Below are 7,821 nucleotides of genomic sequence, written 5' to 3'. Positions count from 1 at the left end.
TAGCTCTTTGGAAAGGAAGAAAAAAAAAAAAAAAAAACGAATCCAGGCAACATGCATTCAGTTACTTTACATGATAACTGTTCAGCTTTCAACTGATTTAAATTAGAGATATAGGAAAATTAATTCATAGTGCTTGTAGCTCCTTTCAATAAAGAAATGCATGATTACTTGGGTGGAAACTATTTTCCCATCACCTTGTGCTGGACTTAATTATGACATGACAGTCCTCAGGACAGCAAGAAATTCAAATATCAACTGTGTATTTAGCAGTCACTGCAGAAGCCACGGTTTGCAGCTCCTGAGACCAGGAAGGTACATGTAGGAGGACTGCAAATGAAAGCAGATTAACTGACAGGTAATGAAAGCAAAAGCAATAGGAAGAAAGGTCGCCACTGTTGCATTCTCACTCCAGTGTGCTTTTGTGAAAACATCTGTAGAAAAGTGAGTAAACTGAGAAGCAGCAGCTTCTCAGGTGCAGCTGTATAAGGATGCACAGTCTGCGAGGCAGCCGCTAGTTCTTCGATAAGTAATCACGCTGAAGTGCCATGTCCTTCATTCGTCAGGCCAGTTCCCCTCACAGAGTCAGAATGGCGTCAGCTGATTTTAGTGGCTACAACATGTTTCCCCCGCTGCTTGTATCCTTTAACCAGGGATTGCCAGTGCATGAGAGGACTGAGCTGCTCCAGGGCTTTCTGTGTATTGCCTGCTCTATTGCCCGTAGGCCTGTGGAGCTGCGGCTGGGCCAGCGCCTGCTGGGGGCTTCCTACCTGCTGGGGCCGGGCTCCTCTGTTGTGCTGCGGCACTGGGACCAGAAGGGGCAGGGGTAGCCTGGGGTTTCTGGAGGGAAGGAAGAAAACTGCTGGTTTGGGAAGTTTGCACTCAACAATTCTTCCCTCGTGTGCCAAACACCCTGCTACTCTGCATCAGCAGTGGCTTAAGCCAAGGAGAGAGATGCTGGTTGGTTTGGCTCCATCTGTGGCCTGCTGCCTTAGGCAGCTGTACTTTCTGCTTAGGCTTATATGTTGCCTTGAGCTAAGCAGTCCTGAGGGGAGTGGATTTGCAAGATGTCCCTGTAGGTCTAGTATGCAAAACTGATTCAAAAGGCAAAAATCTTTTTTTTAAAAAAAAGGTCTTTTGACTAAAAGTGGCAGCAGTAGCAACAACCAGTAGGGAAAAACAATGCATTAAAGATTTAGAATATAAGCTGAGAGCTAGACCTGTAGTCAGTATAAAATGTGTTGCTGCACTGATGCCTCATTGTCCCCAGCTGAGAGAGGAGCCTGCAAAGGAGGGCTGAGGAAACTGGAGAAGACAATGTCTGCTATGTGCTGAAAGAAAGTCACAATGGTATGTGCTTGTTTTATAGAAATTCTTTCTGTAGTGCCTGTCTACAGGTATTATACATATGTAAACCAAGGCAGATCAGAATAACTTAATTTTCTATCTGTTAACCATACAATTGCTTTGAAAGAAAGGGGGCGGGGAAACGTGGTCATGACTCAGGTTGTAGTACATTAATCACTCAAAGCTGTGGCACCATCCTAACAGCATGATCCATGGTGCTAGAAGGGCCCTACCTGCCTGTTATCCTATATGGTCAACATCAGTTGCAGTCTAATGCCCTCCTTGATTCTGGTCTGTATTTAAGTTGCAATAGCTGACTGGAAGGGGGAGGAGGATCAGAAGAAACAGAATGCAGACTCAAATAAAATGTTTAAAAAATATATGTGAAATGACTCTACCACTTGGAGCCTGAGGCTGTAGCAACCTCTGAAAAAGCAAATAGTGGGATGAGTTGAATGTGCAGTCTAGGAAAGACAAAAGCATTCTGTTAAAAGTAAGAGCAATGACAAATCTGTTTTGAACATAGGAGGTTAGGGAAAGATAAGAGGAAAGCCTACTGGAGTGGGCAGTGGATTTTTAGTTCATTATTTAGATCAAAATTTAAAAAATGTATTATGATGATGTAAAGCTGGGTTAGAGAGTACTGAAGAAATAAGAGGTATACATAGTATTAGGTGGTAGGCATTTAATGGTGGGTAGCATTGTGGTACGTGAAGTCTCTGTAACACTGCTTACCTAGGTCTTTAGCTGGACGAGTAATGCTGATTCTCCGTTATGTGTTGGTAGCATGTGCTCACCTCAGAGGCCTACAGGCAGATACAGACAATTATCCATTACTTATCCAGCTTTCCGGGGCCTCGGTGGGAGGGAAGAACAGAATCTGTAAGCTTCTGGGTTTAACGTATGGCTCTGTGAGCCCCGGTTATTGCAAGCGGCAGCCAAGGCTCTATCCGCTTCCACGCTCTCCTGACGGTGCCTAAAAGGTGGGTGCCCCCAAAATCCTGACATTTTGCATGAGGAGGGAGCAGTGCCCTAGGCACTGCTGCTTCGGCGGTACAGTGACTAATGCGAGATGCTCATTACACATGCTTCTCTGTGTGCGTAGGCCCAGCAATGCAAGACTCTGTAGTCTGGTATCTCTTTTCCAGTCTTTAAATGGGATTGTAGCCTGCTAAATGGCTGTTGGGGGAAAATGGGCCCTGAGTCTGGAAGTCCAGGACTCTCTTCTAAACTGGTAACGGCAGGTATTCAGGCTGGAGCTTCCAGTGGCCTAATGGAAATTTCATTGACTAAAGTAGCGAACGGAAATTAATGCAGAACTTGTTGGGCAAATACACAGAGATAGTTAGGACTGTGAGCACAAACATTTCTATTCAGGAGGAGGAAGGGTCATTTTCTTTGGTGCGTCTTTGGGTGTTCGTCAGCAGATCTGAGAATCCCTTCTGTCTCACCTGTCCTAGGCTAGCTTTGCAACTGCTCTAACTCGGTTCAAAGCAATGTTTTGATTCACAGTGAAAGGAGAAGGTATGTAATTTGAAATTAAAAAGGAGAGGCATTTTGTGCGCTATGTGCAATGTAACTCTTACAGGAACAGAAAGAATGGTGTAAAACCAAACAGACTGTGGCCTACCTTCTTTCCCCTTGCTTGAGTTCTGAGAGCTCTGGAAACTGTTAACCAGATTTTTAAGCTTGCTAAGTTTTAAGTAAGCAGTCCTAATGGTAAAAGTAAGATGTAGTGGCTAAAACTTAGGTGGATGTGTATACTCTGTATTAGGCTCTCCACCCGTTAGTGTAGCTGCTTTGATAAATGGTTTGTACAACACCTGCTACGTAATAAGCAACCTGTCCCAGAAGGTATTTCGGCAATAGCTTAAAAGGTGTATACCACCAGCTTTCTTTAAGGCAGCATCAATGGTACTGAGAAGTTCTTGGTATCTAGTCATTAGACTCTTACTGCTAGTCAGTATGGTGCTGTAGTCCTAAAAAGATCATATGCAGGTTACAGTGTACTTTCCTGCTTGAACATTTGAAAACTATCACGTAGATTGTAAAACTGTGACAACTGCTAAGAACTGAACATGGAGTAAGGTGCATTTTACTTTCTAGTTAGAATCTAACATCCTAAATTGCTTCTCGTACTCAGGGAAGTTTGCAGTAGAGGTAGTATACACAAACCCTATACAGAAGACCCTCTTTACTATCCAGAATATTCTGAAATGTCTGAATTTGCTGCTCTTAACTATGTGTCTCTAAAGCTATGGATTGAAATGGTTGCATGCATCTTTGAATTGCAGCAGCTATTTAAACATTTATTTAATAGTACTGCAAAATGTATGTCTACACAGGCATCTTTTTAGCATGGAGATATAATTAAACAGGCGGATAAGCACGTGAATTTTTGAAGTGCTCGTTTATAAGTTCTTAGGACTTCTTCCAAAAGTGATAAAGCAATGCTAATACTGGATACTCTAAGTTACAGTATGAAAGAAAGATCAAAGTACAGTGATCTTATGCATGACATGAAGACATTTTTTATTATAGAGCTGAGAGAGATCCAGAGTACACACTGTACACAAGCTGTACTTGGCAAGGAGCAGGGCCCATTGTTTGAATGGCGGGTGTATGGAAGAGTCCCTGCCCCAGCCCTTTGAGAGTAAGCTGGGGTGGGCTGTCTTCTGCATTTATGCAGTATTACAATATTAAATGGTAGTGAGAGACTGCAGCTGTAACAGTCTTCACTTTCTTGTTTTTCTTGCTCATGTTTCTAAAGTGTTTAATACCATAGCATCTGTTTAGTACTACTTGTCAGTGCAAAGGTGACTGAATCTATGTAAAGATTGCCATTGAAGTTGCTTACATGTAAAAATTAACACCAGCCTTTTTAGGTTGCTGATATTCCAAGGAAAGCTTGCCGCCTCAGCGTTCAGGTTAATTTAGTAGGCAAAAAAATATTAGGAAAGAAGCTTAATTACTCTTTGAACGTTTGCTTGTTTTCCACAATAAGAAGCATTGGAGGCTTATCAAAAGTTACGAGAGCATTTAACAGAATTTCTGGGGCTGATGGACTGTTCCCATTTAGAAGCGGGAAGGTGAGTTGTATCTAGGCTTGTCAGAGCATGCTGAGGTCCATAGAGAGCACATCAAGCTGCAAGGGAAGACAGCAGTGCATGCCCTGAGTGACTGGAGCTTATTTTTACATCCCCTCAAGCCTGGAATGACAGGTTTTTCAAGGGACTAGCTGCATATGTTAGAGAACACCTGGCTGTAAGTGGAGTTTAGAAACCTAGCTATGTGCTCTGACATGTTACTCATGTCAGAGAGTAGGAACCGTAGCAGCAGTGCTGGAGTTTCTACCTCATCAGGAGAGCTCTTCTAGCTATTTCAGTCAGCTCTATTTCCAGTTCCACAGCAATTCTTCAGAAAATAGGATTCCCAGACAGCATTCTGTTCTTCCAAATCTCACTAAGGATGAAGACAGCTGTTTGAATGGAAGGTGAGGTCTCAGAATATCATACTTTATACCCTTATATGCCTGGGACTCAAGTTAAGGGATGTTGGGGCCAGTATATTCAGTGGTAGATACCTTCTAATCTTCCTTAAATTAGCCATCTGTTTATCTGAAAACCTGGGGAAAAAAAATTTCACAAAGTACAAATGCAAATAGGCCAAAAAAAAAAAAAAAAAAAAAAAAAAAGCTCTTTAGACACTACTAAGTATAGTAAAGTGGTATTTCAGTGGCACCTAACTGGGCTCTGGAATGTGATGGGATCGGGGCTCTGCTGCAGGACTTGTTTCATCCAAGCAGCCTGATTTGGAGGCCTGATCATGTTTAATGATGTCAGCCTTCTTGACATCACAAATTGCCTTGAACAAAACCGATAGGATGTGAACAAGCTTCTAATTATTATCAAGTCTGAAATCGAGACACCAATGAATATAGAGGAACTAATGGCATTCAGTGTTTGCCTGCTCCCTGTACTGAGGGTCAGTGTTGAGGTACTGTTGCAGATGTTTTACATAATGATGACTTTGGGTTTTAGGTCTGTGAAAGTGATGGTTCTAGTATGTGCTGAATTGATGCAAAATTAAAATTGAGCAGTGTAAGTATTCATTTATCTACAATGAAGTTAAAGTTCTCTTTAAAAAACATTGTTTATTTGCTGCTGAAGAAACAAATGGGCTGGAGTGCCTCTGCTAGCAGCTTTTGGTGTCATTTGTGTTACATCCCCTAAATTTGACAGTATGTGCATAGTGACTGCAGGAGGAGAGTAGCTCTGCTTTTACTGAAGTTAGCTAAGGAATTTAGTATAGGGATAAAATGACATGTTTCAGCCTTCATTTCTGATGATGCTAAGTACACTTCAGGCAGATCACTTTAACAATTTATTAATTTCAGGTCATGATTTCATAACCACCAAACATTTTTTCCAAATAACATAAAAATATGTTTCTGTTGAACTTCATAGAAGAAGCTCCATGATTAAGAGTTGTTGTTCTTAAGTGTGGATCCATATTTTTGTACAGGGCAAGGGCAGAATCACACAGTAACCCACAGTAATACCCCATAAAATGCTGTACAGTTTTATACCTTTTTTTCATTTAGTTTCTGCTAAATTGCCCACATTTTAAGGTAAGAGGAGACCATTTTGCCCATCTCATCTGGCCTTCAGTATAAACACAGCCTGCAGACTTTTACCCATTTCCCCATTGAGCCCAATGGGCAAATCAGAGAGGGGTTTTAGAAAGCTGCAAGTTCTCAGTTTAAGACCCTCAATTGATAGGGAATCCTCTATATCCTGTGAGCAATTCCAGGTGTTAACTTCTATTACCACCTGGACCCACTTCCCTCTGCCCCGCTCCCAAATCCTCTTATGTATACTTGACTATTTCTAGCACTACTTTCCAGCCATTGGATCTTGTTATCCTTTTCTGTCTGCTACCTCCTAGAGTCTGATACCTTCTGCCACATACAAGTAATTAGAAAATGTCTAACTAGCAAATGTGAGAAGTCATCATCCCATAACTTTTGGTATGGAGAAAAGACTAATTTCTCATGCAAAGCACATTTTGCAGCCGTGAAATATTTCTTATGGTGGATCCATGAGCCCTCTCCAATTTTTCAACTACTTTGCAGAGGCGTAAATACAGCAAAACTGGACATGACAATTCTGTGCTGATAATATACCCTTTTATCTGTACTCAGTATTTCTGTATTCTTGGAAATTGTATTGGAGAAACTAAGAAAGGACTGTGTAGGTTTTGCAGCAATTCTAGCACATCTGCGCTGAAAGTTGCTGATTTCAAAGTACAACATAGAGAGCAAAAGGGGATGTTTTCAAACCTTTGTCTCATCTGTCTCAGCCAGGACATCCACACTTTCTCTAAGCAGTTATTTTGTTCTTGTATAATATTTCTGTGATCCAGTAAGAGACTTCGGTATCATACAGCATTTCCTATCAGCCTAGTGTTCCAACAAGAGTTTCTTCATGTCTTAGTTTAGGACTGCCTCTAGCTTATTATTAAATTTATTAAGGAATTTGTAATGACCTTGAAGGAAAATATAATATACTGTATATAGAATTGGTCATCTCTTCTACTTTTATATAAGCTATACATGAAGCTCTGAATAATAGCATTTGGCACTGTGCAGCAGCTCACCTTGCTTTGTCTATTGACAGTAAAAGCCTAGCACGGAAGAAGGATGCTAGCTGCCCCTCTTCAGAAGCCTTGCTCAAGCGTAAGGCCTGCTGGACCAGACAAGCTGGGTGCAGATCTCCATTCAGTCACAGGTTTTCTCTTTAATGGTGGGCAAGCAACTTTGCCTGTTGCACTTCACTTTGAGATAAGATGGGGGTGATAACAGTTCTTTTTTTCTTTCTTTTTTTTTTTTTTTTAACCTGTACTGGACAGTATCTTTCTCATGTTTGTTTTAATATTTTGCTCATTTGTTTTAATGTTTCACCTGTTTGTTCTAATGTTTTGCAATGGGGATGAGAAGAAAGAGAATCAGGAAAGTGCGTGGGCTTTGGCACCCAAAAAGTCTAGGGAAAATAAAAATCCTGCCATGTAAGGACACAGTGGTCAGAGCAGAGATTGCTTCCTATTCCCCTTTTATTTTTTTCCCCTCTCACTGAATGTTTTTTTGAGGGTTTGTTTTTCTCCTTTAAAAGTTACCTATTCTGGTTCCTGTTGAAAGAAATCTCAGCCTTTCAGTTTAAACCCCCTTTGTTCTTTCGGGGATATTGGTATAAGTGCAGTCTGTGGTGAGTGAGGTTCCTGTCACCCCGACTCCTGGCTGATTCTAGCTGAGAAAGTTGGTGCAACATTCACGGTATCTTTCCTTGGGCATCTGGACACTAGTCGAAGTTATAAATAACACGGTAGATCTTCTTTTCACAGAAATTTTTGGAGTTTGTTTTGTTTTATGTGAATTTAGATTTTCGAGTATTGCATGGGATTTCTGTTATTGCCAATTAG

The 7,821-nt window shown here is 41.2% G+C and overlaps 1 long non-coding RNA gene across 1 annotated transcript in view; it reads left to right on the top strand.

The window, feature by feature from the left end:
* The first annotated feature begins 4,607 nt into the window (after window positions 1-4,607).
* LOC112993282 (uncharacterized) overlaps window positions 4,608-7,821 on the top strand; it is a 110,563-nt gene continuing 107,349 nt past the window's right edge. Inside the window, exon 1 of the long non-coding RNA XR_003261691.2 lies at window positions 4,608-4,837. This is a non-coding gene — a long non-coding RNA (uncharacterized LOC112993282). The remainder of the gene's footprint in view (window positions 4,838-7,821) is intronic.

Source organism: Dromaius novaehollandiae, chromosome 6 (genome assembly GCF_036370855.1).
Source record: "Dromaius novaehollandiae isolate bDroNov1 chromosome 6, bDroNov1.hap1, whole genome shotgun sequence".
Classification (NCBI taxonomy): domain Eukaryota; kingdom Metazoa; phylum Chordata; class Aves; order Casuariiformes; family Dromaiidae; genus Dromaius; species Dromaius novaehollandiae.
Note: the sequence above shows the minus strand (reverse complement) of the source record. Positions and strands in the feature narration are given on the sequence as shown.